The sequence below is a fragment of the Suncus etruscus genome, chromosome 3 (genome assembly GCF_024139225.1).
Source record: "Suncus etruscus isolate mSunEtr1 chromosome 3, mSunEtr1.pri.cur, whole genome shotgun sequence".
Lineage (NCBI taxonomy): Eukaryota > Metazoa > Chordata > Mammalia > Eulipotyphla > Soricidae > Suncus > Suncus etruscus.
This window is the reverse complement of record NC_064850.1, coordinates 15,337,692-15,357,613: the sequence shown is the minus strand read 5'-3', so window position 1 is coordinate 15,357,613 and position 19,922 is coordinate 15,337,692. Positions and strand designations below refer to the sequence as shown.

The following is a 19,922-nucleotide window of genomic DNA, read 5'->3' as shown; positions in this document are numbered from 1 at the left end:
CCTCCATTCCAGGACTAATTTTACTTCTTGCAATGCACATATTTCAAAGACTGAATTCTGTCTACTTACAGCTACATTACTTTCTAATTTTAGTTCAGAGGTATATTTGTCAACAATAAAATAAAATAAAATAAAATAAAATAAAATAAAATAAAATAAAATAAAATAAAATAAAAGCAAGATATTACACGTTTCAATCAAAGATAAAAGTTGTAATCAACACACATCAAATAAAGATTCCAATAGCAAAACTGCTTTCCTCTGACAGCCTTTATAGCTAATTTTTCAGTGTACTTGTTCAATAATTGCCAGTTCACATTTTCTATCATTCATGAACTAAACAAGGCAAAAATCAAGACAGCAGTTCTTAATGTCAAAAAGGAGAGTTTCTATGACAGAAACTCAATTATGAACAATTTTGTAATCACAGTGCTTAAATAAAGTAATTATTAAAAAAATAAGAAGAAAAGAAAACAGACAGCAGTTCTTTACCCAACAATCCAGCTAATTCTTAAATTCATAAATTAAACCTGGTTCAATTGGACAGCAGTTCTTCATCCAATCACCCAGTTAACTAACCTTACAATCTATTTTAAATAGCAAAATGAGGGGTCAGGGGCAGCTCAAGAGCAGAGCTATGCATGTAGAAGGTCCTGAGTTAGATCTCTAGTATCATATGCCCCCTGAGCATTGCTGCAATTAGCTTCAATAAACAAAAACAAAAATAAAAGTTTGAGTTAAGAATAAAATTAAATTAAATTAAAAAGCAGAATATACACAGAAAGATTCTGTCTTTTCTAATTCTCCTAGGATCTATTAACTTTGTTGTTGTTGTTTTGTTTTGTTTTGGGGGGGATTTTTGGGTCACGCCAGCAGTGCTCAGGGTTAACTCCTGGCTCTATGCTCAGAAATCACTTCTGGCAGGCTCTGAGGGGACCATATGGGATGTCAAGATTCGAACCACCATCCTTCTGCATGCAAGCATGCTCCATGCTATCTCCATGCTACTACCTTCATGCTATATCTCCGGGCGCCCCACCCTTTTTTTTTTTTTTTTTTTTTTTTTTTTGCCTGCTGGCCCCTATAATTCCTACCTTCACTCATGTAGTTTTTACTTTTTGCCTACCTGGCACACAGATGTCCCAGGTTCAATATCCCATACCACTTACAGCTCCCAGTACACAGCCAGGTGTGGCCCAAAAGCCACCTGCCCACCTCACCTCCCCAAAACAAACAGAAAAGTTTACTGTTTTCCTAACTTCAAATTAGCATCATTTTTTATTTTTGGCAATAGTAAACTTTCAAAATGCTCACCTTGTAATTCTGCTCCCTAGATTCTTTAGACCTCTACAAAGTACCCTCCAACTATCAATAATTATTAAGTCTCAACTCCTCAGTATGATGAACATAAAAAGTCATTCAATTATAAGGCCCACTGGTAGCAACACGGCCCCTGTCTATAGTTTTTTCATAGTATGTTATCATGCATAGCAAAAAAACACTTGCTAGCAGGTTTGAGCTTCTGATCTCCCCACCATAGCCATTTCCTTTTTATCTGTTCAAAACTAGTAGTGCAACAACAATTCGAAGACTTCCACTTTTCTTTCCACAAAGACACTTCATAACCAGCCATGTAGGTATTCTGCAAGCATCCAATAATAATCTGCTTAAAGATCCGTTCCTCCCACATTTGAACCATTCAAAAACTAAGCACAGGGAAATGCACTAAGAATGCTACAAACTGAAGCCCTAAATTAGAACTTGACATTCACCTTTGTAACCAACACCCAGAACTCCAGGAACATATGGATAGGAACAAGAAGCCCGATAAATGGTTTTTGGAATGATAGAAACCATCCTGGCTCAATGTTATCGAATCATGCTCAAATCTACACTGAAACTAACTCTGCCAGAAATTCACATGAAATTTAATCCAAGGTTCTTTTCTTTAGAAAACAAAAAACACTGATTCACCTTCAGATTTCAGGAACTTCTCTTGCTTTCTCATTTATTAATGTTACTTTAAAGAGGCCCTCAAAAATAACTGCTGAGTTATTCAGTATCCTAGGAAGCCTGGAAATTTTTAACAATTTTGAGAAACGTAAAATTCAAGTGCCCATCAAGAGTGAAATATAGTGGCTGGATAGATAGTATAGTGGTAGAGCATCTCTGCCTTGCATGTGGCCAACCCAGATTCTATATACCGTGTACCATATATGGTATCCAGAGCAGTGCCAAGAATGATCCTTGAGAACAAAGCAGGAGTGGGCCCTGAACACTGCTGGCTAGTCTGTGTGTGGAGGTGGGAAGGTGAACTGTATATTTGGGTCTGAAGAGACACTACAAGAGTTAAGGCAATTGCCTTACATGTGACCTACCCTGGTTTGAAGTCCAGTACTACTTGACCTGGAGCATTGTTGGGTGCTGCCCTAGAGGCCCTTGAGCACTGTCAGTGTGGCTAGGTAATCCTTAGCACTAAAGAGCCCAAGCAATACCAGATCCTCAGGTCCTTTCATTGGCTAGAATCATTGGGAGAGGCCCCCAACCTCCTCAGCACCACTTCAGAGGTCCAGAATTAAAGAATAGGGCCAGAGCAATAGCACTGTGGAAAGGAAGTTTGCCCTTGCACACAGCTGACCAGGGTTGGATTCCCAGTATCTCATATGATCCCCAAGGCTACCAGGAGTGGTATCTAAGTGCAGAGCCAGGGAATAACCCCTGAGCACCGCCAAGTGTGGCCCAAAATCCAAAATTAAAAAATAAATAACTGATTAAGTATTTATGATTTGGAGGGGCTGAAGCAATAGTACAGCAGGTAGAGCACTTGCCTTGCATGCAGTCGATCCAAGACCAATCCCAGGCACCCCAAAATGATCCCTTGTGCCAGCCAGGTATGATCCCTGAGAGCAGAGCCAGAAGTAAGGCACTGAGCAAAGCCAGGTGTGTCCAGCACCACCACCACCATCCCTACTCCCCCAACCCTGGAAGTTTGATCCCCCGGCGTCCCATATAGTCCCCTAAGCCAGGAGCGATTTCTGAGCGCATAGCCAAGGGTAACAACTGAGTGTCACCAGTTGTGGCCCAAAAAAAAACAAAACAAAAAGAAACGGAAAAAAAAAGCATACAAGAGAAAAAAATTCAGTCACCAAATATCACACATGGGGCCAGAGCAATAGCACAGTGGGTAGAGCATTTGCCTTGTAAGTGGCCAACCCAGTTTCAATCCCTGGCATCCCATATAGTCCCCTGAGCCGTCAAATGTAATTTCTAAATACAAAGCCAGAAATAACCCCTGAGCACCGCCAGTTGTGGTCCAAAAACAAAACAAAACCAAAAAAAATCACACAGATGACTTAATTTATGTGAACTGTCTAGGCAAATCTATGGAGCAGAAAACAGGTCAGTTCTTTTGGATTAAAGAAAATGAAGAAAGGAAGACAGATAAGGGTGATGGGTTTCTTTTTAAGTGATGAAAAATGTTCTAAACTTGCCTGTGGCAATGGTTGCACATAGCTATGAACATACTAAAAAACCACTATACTGCTTATATAGGCCAATGATACAATATGTGAAGTAATATTAAGTAAATAATAAATCTGAGTTGTTTTCTGTTGTTTTTTTTTAATCTGGCTTCTTTTGCAATGGTCTTAAGTAGCCATGCTGCCTTTTTCAGAAGCAGGCCCTATTTCTGCTTTTCAGTTTTATTTGGAATCACACAATCACCAACTTTTGTCTCTTGAACTTTCTTACCCATCTGGATCAAACCATACTCCTTTTTGAGAGGGCCAAACGAGAACACAGCAAATAGTATATCTGCCTTGTACATAGCTAATCCCCAGCTATCCCATATGGTCTCCCGAATCTGTCAGGAGTGATTTCTGAACATTGAACCTTACCTGAGCACCGCCAGGTAAGGTAATTCTCCTTTTTATAATTTTGCTGACCATGGAAGTATTTCTTTTCTCTGAGCACTGTAAAATATCTTTCTGAAAAAGTCTAGACCTAAAGACTCTCTTGCATCATGAAGAAATGCTAGAACAAAAGAGTTACTTTATTCCCACGTTCTTAGCATGAATCAGTTTATCCAAATTACTATATTCTTCTATCTTCTAAAAACAGAATTTTCAATAAGCTAGGGAATTATCAGATATCTATATTTAAAAACCTGTGATTTCCACAAATGCACAGATAGTTTAAATGCACATTTATAAACTACATTTTCTGATGCCAGCTTTGATTTATACATATTTATTCAAAAACTGATTTTAAATAAGGCTCTGAGAATACAATGTTGCAAAAAAAAAAAACACCATCCTGGTCTTCTAAAGAGAGAAATATAGAGAATAGAATTGTTTTTTTCAAGTATTTGACAGGACTCCCCAAGCATCATTCACTCAAAAAGTGAATCATAATTTTCTGTTACTCAGCAACTCTGCTTGCTCTATGAGTATAAATGCTCTTGTAAATCACAAGACTAGTATAGGAACTCCAACTCTGAACTTCAACAAACAACAAACATTGAGTAATCAAAATGCAAAGCATTAAAGTGCAACCAGGTATCTTCCACAAGACCCACCCTTTAATTTCTGCTCACTGTTACAAATCCCACCTATACATCGCTGAGGCTGCCAGAAAAATACTTAGGTGATCTCCCTCTGCTCACTTTCTTCTCCTCCCTCTTTTAAGGTCTTTGCTTTCCCAGATGGGAAAGATCTGGCACCTGGAGGAAAATGTTCAGGATGATGCTTCAACATAACTACTAATGGGATGGGGTTTTCCTGTGCAGTAAGATGAAATTACGAATCTAAGAAACCACAATTATAACCCAAGTAAAAATATATCTTCATGGTCTTTTAAACTCCAAGATTAAAGAAACTGGAAAAAAATAAAGTCAGAGACATGTAAGAAGGAAGGGTGGAAAAGTGACATCTACCAGTCCTTTATTACTACACAAGCCAGGACTGTGCTTGCTGCCATACAACAAAACTCTGATTTACAACATCCCAATTGAGGGTAAGATGTTATATATACACTGTCTCCTTTGGTCTTGACAATAACCTGTGAGGTAAGAAACATCACTGTTCTCTTTTTGAAACAAGAGAACAGTTTGGCAAGTTGTCTGTGGTTGCAATTGAAGAACCTCTACTGGATGTGCCGCTGCCCGTTCCTATGAACACGGTGTTCATAAGGAACACCACACAAACAGTTAAGTCTTCGGAACCCATTTTCTAAATCTACTTTATTAAAATATGGGAAACATCTTCCTGAAATGTTCACTATAAAAGTTAAATAAACAATATATCCAAAGACCAGAAAGATAGTTCAACAGGCTGAATTCATACTTTGAATGCAAAAGGACCAGGTTTGATCCCCAATCAAATCAATCTTGGGTACCCCAAGAAAGCTGGGTATGGCCAAAATAAATACAGAAACAATATATCAAAAAATAAAGTACTAGATAAAGTACTAGTATTTCCGGGGCCGGAGTGGTGGCGCTGGAGTTGAGGTGTCTGCCTTGTAAGTGCTAGCCTAGGATGGACTGTGGTTTGATACACCAGCGTCCCATATGGTCCCCACAAGCCAGGAGTGATTTCTGAGCGCATAGAGCCAGGAATAACCCCTGAGCATAAACAGATGTGCCCACACACAAAAAAAATAAATAAAGTACTAGTACTTCAAAGATCTATTTTTCTCCTTTTCTTTTTATACTCTCCAGGCCTTAAACCATAAACTGATGGTAGACACACTATAATATGAAAATCATTCCTCACAGCCTATTCTCTTGGGAGGTAAAGGAAGAAAATCAAGAAAGTAAGGAAGAAGATGAGAAAGGGAAGTAAGAGAACAAGGGTCAGGGCTTTTGTTATACTGGTGATGTGGATAATGGTATGATATATATCCAAAGCATAGACTGAACAACACTGAAAACATGAGATCCAAGCTGCAACCACAGAAGTTTTCAACATGCCTATCAAGATGGCAGGTGAGGGTCCAGGAGGATAGCATATGGGGAAATTGGTGAAGAGAAGTTAACACTGATGGTGGGACTGGTACTGAAATACGATATGCTTGAACTCAACTATCAATAATGTTTTGAATCACAAAATTTTTAAATAAATAGAAAAAATATTTAAAGACGGTAAGAATAAAATGAAATTCATGTTTGAGAAAAGCACTTGAAAGGCCAACTACCATTAAAAAAAAAGCTTTAGACAACAACACACTAAACCAAACTATTCACAGAGAAATCTTAGGTTAACACTCCAGATTTTGTTCCCTGATATTTTCTTCCTGAGAATATCAGATATTACCATCCTAATGAAAATGCTTCAATTTTCCTTGAGCCTCTTTTCTTGTACCTCATTAAACATCAACTTCAAGTCCTCCTTTTCTAGATAGGTTTTTGTTTTGCATAATCATTTTAAAAGAAAAGAAACGGGAACCAGTTAGTACAGGGTGTAAGGTACTTGCCTCCAACCTTGCCCTTCCAACCCCAGTTTGAATCCCCCCATAACATATTGTTCCTCAAGTATCCCTATGGGTCACTCAAGCACAAAGCCCAAAGATAGCCTCTAAGAAATATCAGGTGTGTCCACATCACTCCCTCACCTCCAAAAAAGGGAAACATAAAAATGGTGAGTATCATTGGGTGGTAGAATAATAGCTCTTTTCTTCTTACTTTCCTATATTTTTCCATTTTTCCACAAAGCTTTATGTAATAAAAGAAGGAAGAAGGAACACAGAAAGAAAAGGAGACTTTAACCACAATGATAGTTAACACCACATTAAATCTTTCCTTCATCTCTTGCCTGACATTTTCCTTCATCCTTTCCAAGTTCCCCAATAAGCTAAAAGCTCATTGAAATCAGAACTACAAAATTATTAGCACAACACTCAACACAGCACAACACCCACAGCAGGTGTCTGGCACAAAACAGCATTCTGGGTAGTTGTTAAGTGAATAAGGAATAATACTTGGGCTATATTAAAAATGGGATTCAGTTGTCTGATGGTAGGTGAACCAAGATGTAATGTGACATGTCCTTAATAAAACTAGATTATTATCGTTGTGTAAAAAACATTACTTAAAAAGAGCTTTCAAACAAGCAGAGGCATTAAATGAGCAAAATTTTAAACCTAAAAATAAGGGGAATCACTGATGGTGATTTATTGCTGCATTAGTAAAGCAAAACAGATTAAAAAAAAAGATATAAGGTCCTTGTGCATCTTGCATGGAAATGACTGCATGGGGACTGAGATGCCCGAACACACACAACTGTATCTATTCTACTGAAAAGGTCCTCAAAGGTCTGCCATTAAAGTTTAACAATATAGTTCAAAAATTAATCTTTACTCTCAAGATTAAATAAGTCTAAATACTAAAGCCAGCAAGAGATTAAGATAAAGCAACCCCAACCATGTTATTCTACCAGCAAAAAAATATCCTTATCTAATAAACCAAAGAAATCTTGAGAATTGATTTAACATGAACGAGAAATTTTAAATATTTGACATGACCTGAACATTAATGTTTAAAGAAGGGCTAACTGATTTCAATAAACTTGCAAAGCCCTAGGAAAAAAGTAAAAGGCTGTAAACCTTTCTCTCTTTTCAATATGCTCTAAAGTTAACTTAGTGAATCTTCACAAGCAACTTCAATTCTGTCTGATCAATTGAATGTACTTCCTAGAGAACACAATCACTAGAATTGATATTACACGATTTTTGTTTCTGTTTTTGTTCTTGTTTTGGGGGGAATAATGGTTTTGATTTTTGGACCATACTTTATAAGACTCAGGGGTCTTCACCTCACTCTGCACTCAGGAATTATTCCTGGCAATATTCAACGGAACACCTAGGATATCGGGAATAGAACCGACAGTATGCAAGGCAAGCGGCCTACCGACTGTACTGTATCTCTACAGCCCATTTTCCATTTTTCATTAACTTCAGCTCTCTTAGACTCACTTTAAAAATCTATGAGCTTCTAATGAGCTTCTTCCAGACTCTTAAACATTCATTTCAGAACAAAGCAGATGCTAACTTGATGGCAACATGTTAATTTTAGGGCAACAAGCGGAAGTCAGTGACAGGGTGACAACTTCACAGCAGAACCCATGTGGCTAGATGAGAAAGCATGCATTTCACCCCCAAAAATACATACCCCAAGTTTTCTGACTTGCCTAAACAGCAAAGTAATAAGATGTTCTTACTAGAGAAAAAAAAACTGTGATTATTACAAATTCTCTAAAATTTGTATTTCTGTCACCACAAGTATAAATATTTGCATTCCAACTTGCTATTTAAACTAGAAACATTTACAACCCCAGGCCTTGAACTTCCCTAACAGGTGCGAGATTGTTTCCCATGGCTCAGAAAGTTGAGTTGGACAGAGAGAAAATTCTGACAACCCTCAATTACTCCTAACACTAATGATTAAGAGGACAAAACTTAATCATTCAATAATTCTTTCTAAAAGTCTACGATACTTGCCTTTTCCTAACCTTCTATAATCACTCAACTACCATCTAATTTTTCTGAAAAACAACAACAACAACAAAACACAGTTGGGAAAAATTAAACTAACTGGTATAAATGAAAAATGATTCCAATGTAAAACATGCCCGAGTCCCCTGGAAAAATGCTGTGATAAGAAAAGGCAAAATACTTTACTTTTCTTAGCTCCAGTCCTGTCATCTGTTAAACAGTAATAATTCCTATTTCAAAGGAACAAAAAGAGGGCCAGAGAGAGAGTACATTTACCTTGCACATGCCAACCCAGGTTCTATCTGCAGCACTCCATGTGGTCCCCACCAGAGTATTCCCTGAGTGCAGAATCAAGAGTAAATCCTGAGTACTGCTGGGTGTGACCCCAAAATAAATTACAAAATGAGATAGCATGGCATCATCACATAGAACTAACTCATCAGTGGTATTTAGTAAAAGGCAGTTATGATCACTTAATATTGAGAACTGGAAAGGTCACTATGACTAGTCAAAGCCTGTAAGAGCTATAGACAACAACTCAAACAGGTCACATGATGATACAAAACACAACTCCTGATTCTGTGAAATAACAGACACCAGTGATAAAGGAAGTGCTGTATTTAGAAACATTACCAGCAAAACCAGCTTTTCATTGAAGAAATGAGTAGAGAGCTTTTTATCATTAGTGTGGCATAGTATTTAAAACAAATTACAAGTTTAATTAACAGAGTAATAGCTAGAGCTACCCTATTATAGGGAGACAGACAGGTTTTTTGGCATTCCCAACAATGGAATATATTTTACAACAAAACAGAACTTGGAACTACTCTAGACTAGTTCCAACAAATGACTGCAGTAGACAATTCCTCATCTCAGTTCTGCTGCTAAATGAACTAATATAAGAAATTCTATAATAGGAACTTAATATCCTGGATGTCACTCAAAGTCCTAATATCTGTCTATGGGCTTATTATAACAGTTAAAATTATGTGGTAAGAAGCACCTGCACACTGGGTACTCAGTAAATTATAGCAGTATTAATTTTATAATCAGAAAGCAACACAATCAAAGGTTGAACCTTAAGTCAAAGCAAAATTGCCACAACTAAGAAAATCAGTCAACAGGAGTTAATTGGTATGCCCAAGAGTGAAAGTCAGGGCATCCTTTCCTCTGGAACAATGGGACAAAATAAGAAGCATACCCTATCCTCCAAAAATCTACATCTCTGGAGGATTAAATCACAAGGTTTCACCTGTCTGTCTGCATTTCGCTCACTTAGTCCTAAGGTAAAACCCACATCTTTATACTGAAGCACAATGTAAGTACTCAATAAAAACAGTAAACTTTTAAGACATCCAGAGGATCTTGGAATTAAAATAGTACATAAGGACTGAAGCCATGGCATAGCGGGAAGTGCTTACCTGCATGTAGCTAACCCACCTTCTATCCCCCAGAACCCATCTGCTCTCCCAAATTTGCCAGAATTAAGACCTGAGCACTGCTAGGTATGGCCCAAAAAGCAAAAACATAACAAAAATTTTTATATGTTACCTAACTCAAAATTTGTCCCACAAAATTTGGCTTCACAATCTACTCTACCTAAAAATATCCAAGGTGGAGACAATCAGTAATCTCACTGAGTCCCCAAGATTGCCTGATGGACTTTGACAATGCCACCCCACTGGAAAAATGCAGCCTGTACCTGCCATAGGTGCTTGGAAAAGTCCTTTATGGTGACTATTGAACTATCCATATTTATGGGGCCGGTGAGATGGCGCTAGAGGTAAGGTGTCTGCCTTGCAAGCGCTAGCCAAGGAAAGATCGCGACCTTGGTTCGATCCCCAGCGTCCCATATGGTCCCCCCAAGCCAGGGGCAATTTCTGAGCCCCCCAAGCCAGGGGCAATTTCTGAGCGCTTAGCCAGGAGTAACACCTGAGCATCAAACAGGTGTGACCAAAAAAAAAAACTAAAAATAAAAATAAAAAGAAGAAATATCCATATTTATTCTACTGCTAGTGAGCTACCTACCCTGTGGAGCTGAGAAGACAAAAGTATCTCTGGACTTTTGAGCCCTGTAACAAAGTATGAAGTCCTTGGAGTTTTCTTAAGCATCCTAGATCAAAGTTTTGCACTGATTTTAAATGCTAAATTCTTTTAGTACATAACACAGTGCAATAGTGTTTCAGAAAAGGCAGGAATCAAGGTGAGTTATAGTTGCCAGGAAGACAGCAAAAGTAAAGGTGCATCTGCAAGGAAGAGAAAGATAACCTATGATAAAACTGCATTTCAAAGTTAGGTGTTGCCTCTGAGGGGTTAAAGAAGATTAGATAGGGATAAGGACGGAGATAAGCAGGAAAAAGGATTAGAGATTAACCTACCAGTGAGCAATTTAGTCCTTCTCATAGTTTCTACATTAAAAATAGCAGCGCACCTGCTTAGCATGTATAAGGCCCTGGAGCCACAAGCCACCAACCCCTCACACGCATCCCACTAGACGTAGCCCACAAGGACCCCTAAGCACCATTAAAAAAAAAAGAAAAAGAATCTACAGTGAAGCACTTAATAAATTAGCCAAGATATAGATACAATCCAAATACCAGACTAGAAATCAAGAATCTAGTATATGTATAGTTCTAAGAACAAAATAATGTAATTTGCCTCAACATGAATAGAACTCTAGATATATGCTGAGTGAAATCAATCAGAAGGAAAGGGAATAAAATAGAATGAGAATAAATTCTCTCACATGTGGGGCACAGCAAGGTATCAACAAAGGGCCAAAGGCAACATAATTGGGAGAACTGATCCATACAACTGAATTTGTGGGTGTGGGGGAAAAGGTTGAAAAGTAGTGGCTATGAGGTCCTATGGAAAAGAGGGCAGGCACACTGGCAATGAGTGTGGAGTTGAAAGTATGTGCATGGAAAATCATAATCAACTACTTTAAATCACAGAACCACAATCATTAAAATGTTTTTTTTAAATAAAAAGGGGGGCGAGATTAAAAAAAAAAGACTGAAAGTAGTCAAAATAGCTAGCAAGAAAAAAGAGAAGAGGCCCAACATATGAAAGTAAAGAGGCAGTCCTAAAGAAGAGGCCAAAGAAATCAGATAAATAGGGAAGAATTGAAAGCCAGCAAGATTGAGTTGGCCATGGCAAATTGTGATGCACTTGCGCAAGGCAAATGTACCCAAGTTGTACATTACAGAGAAAAATCAGATGAGAGCACCTAAAGAGTAAGTTAGTCAAAGTCAGGATTAGAACAGAGACTGCTATAGAAACTCTTAAAGTGATCAGGGAAAAAATAATACAAAATAATTCAAAAATAATTCAAAAGGAAATAAAGCAGGACCAGAATGGTGGTGGAGGGCGTAAAAGGCATCTACCTTGCTTGCACTACCCTAGGAAGGACCGTGATTCAATCCCCTGGCATTTCACATGGTCCCCCAAGACAGGAGCGATTTCTGAATGCATAGCCAGGAGTAACCCGAGCGTCACCGAGTATAGCCCAAAAACCAACCAACCAACCAACCAACAAACGAACGAACAAAAAGAGAATAAAACAAGAATTGCTCAGGAACCAGACCAACAATAAAAGGGAAGAATCTGCAATGACTTTTAAGAGGTATTTGAAAAATTCAGGAGGAAAGCAGGTGATGCTCAGGAAAGATAATTGTGCAACACACATATTTGCGTTTTTTGTTGCTGCAAGCTTCAGAGTTTCTCTCCACAAATCCAGAATGTAACCTGCAGTTTTACTATTTTCTCTGGGCCTGGAAGGGTAGAATTTCTATTATCAGACAGGAAAAATTTGGTTTTAAATACAAAATCTGTATCATTACCACCAAATATAAAATGACTAAAATATTAAATGTACTTTGATCAGAAGTAAACAGAGTAAGTCACCGACACAAAGACCATAATTCCATTCATATAAAACATCCAAAATAGACTAGAAACACAAACAAGTAGTAGGGGCATAGAGCCAGGCATAGGGAGGGAGAGCAGAATTTAGGGGAGAAATTCTGAGTGACTGTAATGGGGTTGGAGTTTCCAGTTGGACTGAGGAAAACATTCTAAATTATTCATGGACATGAGTATACAATTTGGTGAATGTAGTATAAACTATAACTTGGAAAATGTTACACAGTAAATAAACTATAGTTCAGTTAAGCTGTTACCAAACAAACAAACCAAAAAAACTACCCTTTGAGTTCTGAGAGAGAACTGTGACTTTAGAAACAGAGAGACAATCCAACCAGTATCAGTATTAGACTCTGGTTCAAATAGTCATCAATTTGGAAAATCCTAGGCGGTATTTTAGAAAGTCTATGTAAGATGAATTTCTCCTAGAGGCATGGAATATATAAATACCTTTATGACTATCTTACAATTAATCTAAATTTTCTAATATGTAACTCAAAAAGAACAAAGACTGTGTTTTTCCCAATAACTCCGTCATCGTAATACACTGAATGGTTGGTTGTTTTAGACACTTAGTTGTCTCTCTTAGAACATCAATTTCTTAGATGCTGAAATAATGAATATAAGCCAATGCAATGAAAAACAAGGGATTATGTGTGTAATAATATTTAAGCACGTGAAACTATTACATATGAAGATCTAACAAGAATAAAATGTGGAGTTATCCTCCTGCTTGAAAGATACTGAACTACCCCAGTGTTATCTGCTTCCAAATATGAACAAAAAAGCAATTCCTATTCCCCGAATTCCTTCCTTAAATATCAAAGCTAGACCAGATCCTTTCCACGTAACACCTGGACTATTTGGTGAAGCTCCCCAAGCCTGTTAGTTGTTTATCAAAAGAAATATTCACTGCATATATAAGGCCCTTGGGCCCTTTACGTATAGTTTTACCTTCTCTTTCTAAAACACATAATCTACACAGGCACTGTGCTACCCAAAGGAGTCATTAGAACTGACGATAAAATTAAGAAGGGAAGCAAACAAAAAAGCAGTGCTTCTACTCAGACATTCTTGTGAATGAAAAGAACCAAGAACCACCACTATAGTACTATCTAAAGCTGTTTCTAAAGCAATACCCAACTGTTGGAAAGGCATAGATGACAGCAAATAACTGCATTTTGAGTAAAAAAAAGTATTGACTGTTATTTCTATCAAAAGGCATTCAAGGGGCCGGAGAGATAGCACAGCAGTATTTGCCTTGCAAGCAGCCCATCCAGGACATAAGGTGGTTGGTTCGAATCCTGGTGTCCCATATGGTCTCCCGTGCCTGCCAGGAGCTATTTCTGAGCAGATAGCCAGGAGTGGCCCCTGAGCACCGCCGGGTGTGGCCCAAAAACCAAAAAAAAAAAAAAAAAAAAAGGCATTCAATAGGGCCAGATAGATAGCATGGAGGTAAGGCATTTGCCTTGCATGCAGAAGGTCGGTGGTTCGAATTCCGGCATTCCATATGGTCCCCTGAGCCTGTCAGGATCAATTTTTGAGCATCGAGCCAGGAGGAACCCCTGAGGGATGCTGGGTGTGACCCAAAAACAACAAACAAAAAAAAAAAGGCATTCAATAAATTCAAAGTACCACTGGTTAGAATATAAGCTTAATACTTACAACTTTTTTGAATCTGAAATTTTAATTCAGGAAGCTTAAATATATTTCACCTGCCTAAAAAGAAACTAATAATATAAAAATAGATATTCTGAGGTCAGAGAGATAGCACAGCAGGAGGCCATTTGCCTTGCACACAGCTGACCCAGGATGGACCCAGTTTCGATTTCTGACATCTAAATGGTCCCTGAGCCTGCCAGGAACAATTTCTTAGCAAAGAGGAGGAGTAACCCCAAGTGCTGCTGGGTGTGCTCCAAAAACAAAAACAAAAACAAAACAAAAAAAAATATATATATATATATAAAGGGTAATATTCCTGGTAAGTATACCTACTACACCCTATTCATCAACTGATCCAGGACACAAAAATCCTAAAAAATGAGAAACTGTGAAAGAAATCAAACATAGTACAGCAGGCAGGTTATTTGCCTCAGACTGACTCTGACTCAGGTTCGATCACCCCAGCCCCTTCAGAAGTGTTCCCTCAGTAGAGAACCAGGAGTAAAACCTGAGCACCACCAGACATGGCCAAAATAATTAAAAAAAAAAAAAAAAAGGAAAGGGAAAAAAACGTGTGAGAAAGAAAATGGTCATTATTTCCCCCTACTATAATATTTCTCCCCAAACCACCACCTAAATAAGATCACTTTGGCCGGAAGCCTCTTCTGGGGCACATCTTGCACAATGCATGCAGCCAGACACTGCTTTTCTGGCTCTACACAAAATGAAACCCTCTGACCTGTCATCCAGAGGGAAAGGAGATATCAAGTTCTCCCACAAGTAGTCCAGTCATCAGTAGAGATGAAAGAGGCTTCTCTCTTCTATTCAGAGAGAAAACTAGATTCTGAAGAGCAAATGTCAACTTCCCACGCTACATTCTGGGCTTATTAGTTAATTAGTTCAAAAGAAACCATAAAATATAAAGATGGTCACCATATTACTTGCCATAAAAACATCACCACTACTTTAGTAGGAGTTTTCATTTTATTTTTCTCTCATTTGATCTGAAGAATTCTAAAAATGGAAAGTATATCTGCCATTTCACAGATGAGAAAACCAAAGTTTCTTACAAAGATTAATAGACCTACCCAGGTCCCAATTTGATTCGCATGTCTTCATTTGCATGTCAACTGGTATCTCATACCCAACCTGTACAAATAAAAGCTCATTACTCCCCACCCAAACCTGCTCCTCCTGTCTTCCTCATTTCAATAAATGTCGCTCGCCTTCGTTATTAGGTTAAAACCCTTGGTATTATCCTTAACTCCATTCTGTCACTGCATCATCTCACTCTACAGGTAGCTCCAGCAGATAAAAAGCCAGAATCTGGTCACTAATCATCTCTTATCATATTTCACTGGAATCCCCTAAAATATACCTTTTCCATTTTTCCCCTGACCATTCTATTTCCTACACAACAGTTTTATCCCTTAAAAATGTAGCACAGTAGGGCTGGAGAGATGGTAGAGGGGTAAGGCACTTGTCTTAATTGTGGACAACTCTGTTTCAAAGTTTCATCCTTGACACCACATCTGATCCTTTGAGAACTGCCAGGAGTGATTCCTAAGCATAAGTTGAGTCAGGAATAAGCCCTGAGCATCTCCAAGAGTAGCATAAAAGTATTCTGAATGGACAAACACTTTCAACATTGTGTAAGAAAGGAAACCAAAGAGATTTATACATGCATATGCAAATTTCCTTTAACTCCCATCTCACTCAAAATTGTTCACTGTTGGGCCAGCGTGATAGCACAGCGGCAGGGCATTTACCTTGCAAGTGGCAGAGCCAGGACAAACCTGGGTTCAATCCCCAGTGTCCCATATGGAGCCATTTCTGAGTCATTTCTGAGCCAGGAGCGATTTCTGAGTGCATAGCCAGGAGTAACCCTGAGCATCACTGGGTGTGGCCAAAATAAAAATTGTTCGGGGCCGGAGAGATAGCATGGAGGTAAGGCGTTTGCCTTTCATGCAGAAGGTCATCGGTTCGAATCCCGGCGTCCCATATGGTCCCCCGTGCCTGCCAGGAGCAATTTCTGAGCATGGAGCCAGGAGTAACTCCTGAGCACTGCCGGGTGTGACCCAAAAAAAATAAATAAATAAATAAAAATTGTTCACTGTTGCTTATCCAGATTAAGAGCAGTTGTGTCAAAGTAGATAAAACACTTGCCTTGAACCTGGAAAACCCACATTTGTTACCCACAGAAATGATCTCTGAGCAAGGGAAGGAGGTAGAGAGGGAAAAAGAGAGGAAATGACTGAGGGAGGACAAAAAAAAAGGGGGAAGAGAGGGAGGACAAGAAAAAGAGGAAGGGAGGGAGGATGGAAGAAAGAAAAAGAGGGAGAGGGGATGAAAGGAAAGGAGGGAGAACACAGGAAAGGAGGGAAGATTGAGGGAGGGAAAGAAGGAGGGAGGGAAGAGAGAAGAAAAAGAGGAAGGGAAGATGGAAGAAAAGGAGAAAGTGAGGACAGGTCAGGAAGGAGGGATGGAGGGAAGAAGTTTCATCTAGAAAGAAGTTCTAGAACTTATTTGATATTTCACTTTCTTTTCAGAAAAAAATCATCCATTATCCCCTTAGAAATCTACCTTCTTGGGCTGGAGAAAATAGCATGAGGTAAGGCATTTGTCTTTCATGCAGAAGGTCATTAGTTTAAATCCTGGCATCCCATATGGTCCCCCGAGCCTGCCAGGAGCAATTTTTGAGCATAGAGCCAGGAGTAAGACCTGAGTGCTGCCGATGTGACCCAAAAACAGGAAGGGAGGGAGGGGAGAGAAGGAGGGAGGGAGGGAGGGAGAGAGAGAGCGAGAGAGAGAGAGAACGAAGGAAGGAAGGAAGGAAGGAAGGGAGGGAGGGAGGGAGGGAGGGAGGGAGGGAGGGAGGGAGAGAGAGAGAGAGAGAGAGAGAGAGAGAGAGAGAGAGAAAGAAAGAAAGAAAGAAAGAAAGAAAGAAAGAAAGAAAGAAAGAAAGAAAGAAAGAAAGAAAGAAAGAAAGAAAGAAAGAAAGAAAGAAAGAAAGAAAGAAAGAAAGAAAGAAAGAAAGAAAGAAAGAAAGAAAGAAAGAAAGAAAGAAAGAAAGAAAGAAAGAAAGAAAGAAAGAAAGAAAGAAAGAAAGAAAGAAAGAAAGAAAGAGAAAAAAGAAATCTACCTTCTTAAAGTAAACAAATGGACAAGTGCCTTTCCAACAGCATCCAACTATCACCTTCCTGAATTGTTCCAGTGCTTTCCACCCCAGCCCTGAATGAGGGAGAGGTCCAGTAAGGAGGCAGTGTATGCAATCAACCACTTTGGGAAACACTGATCTAGAAGATGCTTGGTAAATATTACTGCTTAGTAAATCTTTAAAAACTAAAGAAAAAGTCAGAGTCAGAACTATAAAAAATAGCCCAATATATATATATATATATTTTGGTTTTTGGTTTTTGGGTCACATCCGGTGGTGCTCAGGGGTTACTGCTGGCTATCCACTCAGAAAGAGCTCCTGGCAGGCACGGGGGACCATATGGGACACCAGGATTCGAACCAACCACCTTAGATCCTGGGTCGGCTGCTTGCAAGGCAAACACTGCTGTTCTATCTCTCCGGCCCCAGCCCAATGTTCTTTGGCTAAAAATGATATCAGATTTACAAGATAATCAATTCACATGGAAGGAAATCCCTACAATTTATTTTGCATAACTCTCACAGTATAGTATTAACACAATTTTGAACTTCTAACAACAAATTTAAATTTAAAAAACATTTAAAAAAAAATCATGAAATCGCATCCTAGGTTGTCTGAATTTTATTTGTCTGTCAGCAAGGACATCTGCCAGTTTAATTATCTGTGTGCCACTTCTACAGTCAGTGACATAGTGTCACCTTATCTCAAGACACCCACGTGCACAAATGACAAGATTCAGAACTGACTACCCTGAAGAAGAGATGATAAGCATTTCTAAATCTCCACAATGGCTTCCATCATCTGAAACATAATTAACTTTCAAGGGCATTACAAGTAAGAGCAGAAAGGTTAAATTCAGAATTGTCTACTACTAAGATTACAAGGAAAATACTCTAGAAGTTGGGTTAAAATAGTGACTGTTTAAAATCAGAGTGGAAGAAAAGCCAACGTGCTTACCATTATGATTCCTCACCAAATTATTTTGAGTTAAAAATAAAAACTCTACATTTCAATGATTTCAAAAACATTGCTACAACCTGCAAACTGTTCAAATCATAACAATAAGTGACTTTTTTTTTTATTTCTTTTCAGGGGAGAGCTCAAACGCAGTCCCCCACTACCACAAACTATGCAGTCGAGTTTCCCACATTTGGGGAAATCACAGGGGTCAGCACACCTGGAGTGCAATGGGTGAGCCTCAACTTGGGGAAACCACCTTCGTGATCATGGTATCTCCCCTGCCAGGTAAGTAACAATAAGTGATTCTTAAGAGTCATCCTTGGGGCCGGAGAGAGAGCATGGAGGTAAGGCGTTTGCCTTTCATGCAGAAGGTCAGTAGTTTGAATCCTGGCATTCCATATGGTCCCCTGCCAGGAGTGATTTCTGAGCATAGAGCCAGGAGTAACCCCTGAGCGCTGCCGGGTGTGACCCATAAACCAAAAAAAGAAAAAAGAATCATTCTTAAAGAAAATAAATGGAAGGTTTATAATAAATTGAACAATGAACAATTGCATGAAGATTCAAGATGAGCAATGACGCCTTTAAGATCAGACACCTAATGAAAAAATTAGAATTTGCGAAAACTAAGATTATAGAATTTTTTTGAAAAGATATGAAAACAAAGAAAAAAACATTAGAAAACTTTAGCTATGTGCTCAGGAAAACCTTAAACAAAATTTATTAAAGTCAGTTTTCTCAGTTTGTAACTCTGTAAAGTACCTGATAAAATAAATGCTGTTGAGTCCTATCTCCTTGGAAACCAAACGGCTGAATTACCCAGAGTTTCTTTTTCTATCCAAAGAACACCTAACATATCATTGCTTTTATGATAATCAACTACAACTGCTTTTGCAAAAGCAAAACAGGTGAACTTTGACTAGGAAAAAAACTACCATGGATAGGAGGATAATAGAAATATTTCCTTTGCCACAGGAAATCAGGACAGCAAGAACCTTTTCTCTAGAATTAGCCAACACCCCCAACATGTAATGAATTCAATAAATACTTAAGGGATAATTGAACTTTTGCTCCTTAAAGACCCCCTCCATGTAGACATAAATTCAATTGGTACCTTTAAGTAAAACTAAACTGCAGGTCTATTATATGCAAAATTATATTTTCCTCCATTGATATTCTACCAAATATTCCTTCAAATATACCCAAAATTATTCCTAAAGTTTTATTCTAAAGAGTCTTAAATAACATTATTTACTTACTAAAGCAGTTAATTTTCTATTCCAGCTCCAGTCTCTCTCCTTCAATTCATCTTACATAATCCATCCAGTTTTATTTTATGTTCTGTGCATATCCTAGAAAATAAAACAATTTTTAGTTAAATATTCTATGTCTATATGTGAACCAATAATTTCAGATCTTGAAATCAGAAACTACTGGATTACAAAAGAAACTAAAAAAATATCATAGGTAACATTTCTTATGATAACTGATACTCTTTCTTTGGGGGGACAAGAAAGCAAATACACACACACACTCTCTCTCGCACAAAACACACACACACACACACACACACCACATGCGCTCTCGCACAAAAACACATTCTTTTACTTTTTCTCTCTCCCAAATCCACACACCCCCCCTCAAGTTTAAAGGACTATTCCTGGCAGGGCTCAAAGGGCCATAAGCAGTGGAATTACCAAGAGTTGGTCGGCCACATGCAAGGCAAATATCTTAT

General features: G+C 38.5%; 1 protein-coding gene and 1 non-coding gene across 5 annotated transcripts in view; both read right to left on the bottom strand.

The window, feature by feature from the left end:
* SIPA1L1 (signal induced proliferation associated 1 like 1) overlaps window positions 1-19,541 on the bottom strand; it is a 363,330-nt gene extending 343,789 nt beyond the window's left edge. For all 4 annotated transcript variants that reach the window (XM_049770289.1, XM_049770292.1, XM_049770293.1 and 1 more), the window contains exon 1: window positions 19,447-19,541. The gene's annotated coding sequence lies outside the window, so the exon portion shown is untranslated. The remainder of the gene's footprint in view (window positions 1-19,446) is intronic.
* Window positions 18,320-18,483, bottom strand: LOC126004913 (U1 spliceosomal RNA). The gene has a single exon (XR_007494130.1). It is a non-coding gene; the product is annotated as a U1 spliceosomal RNA (small nuclear RNA).
* Window positions 19,542-19,922: the final 381 nt, after the last annotated feature.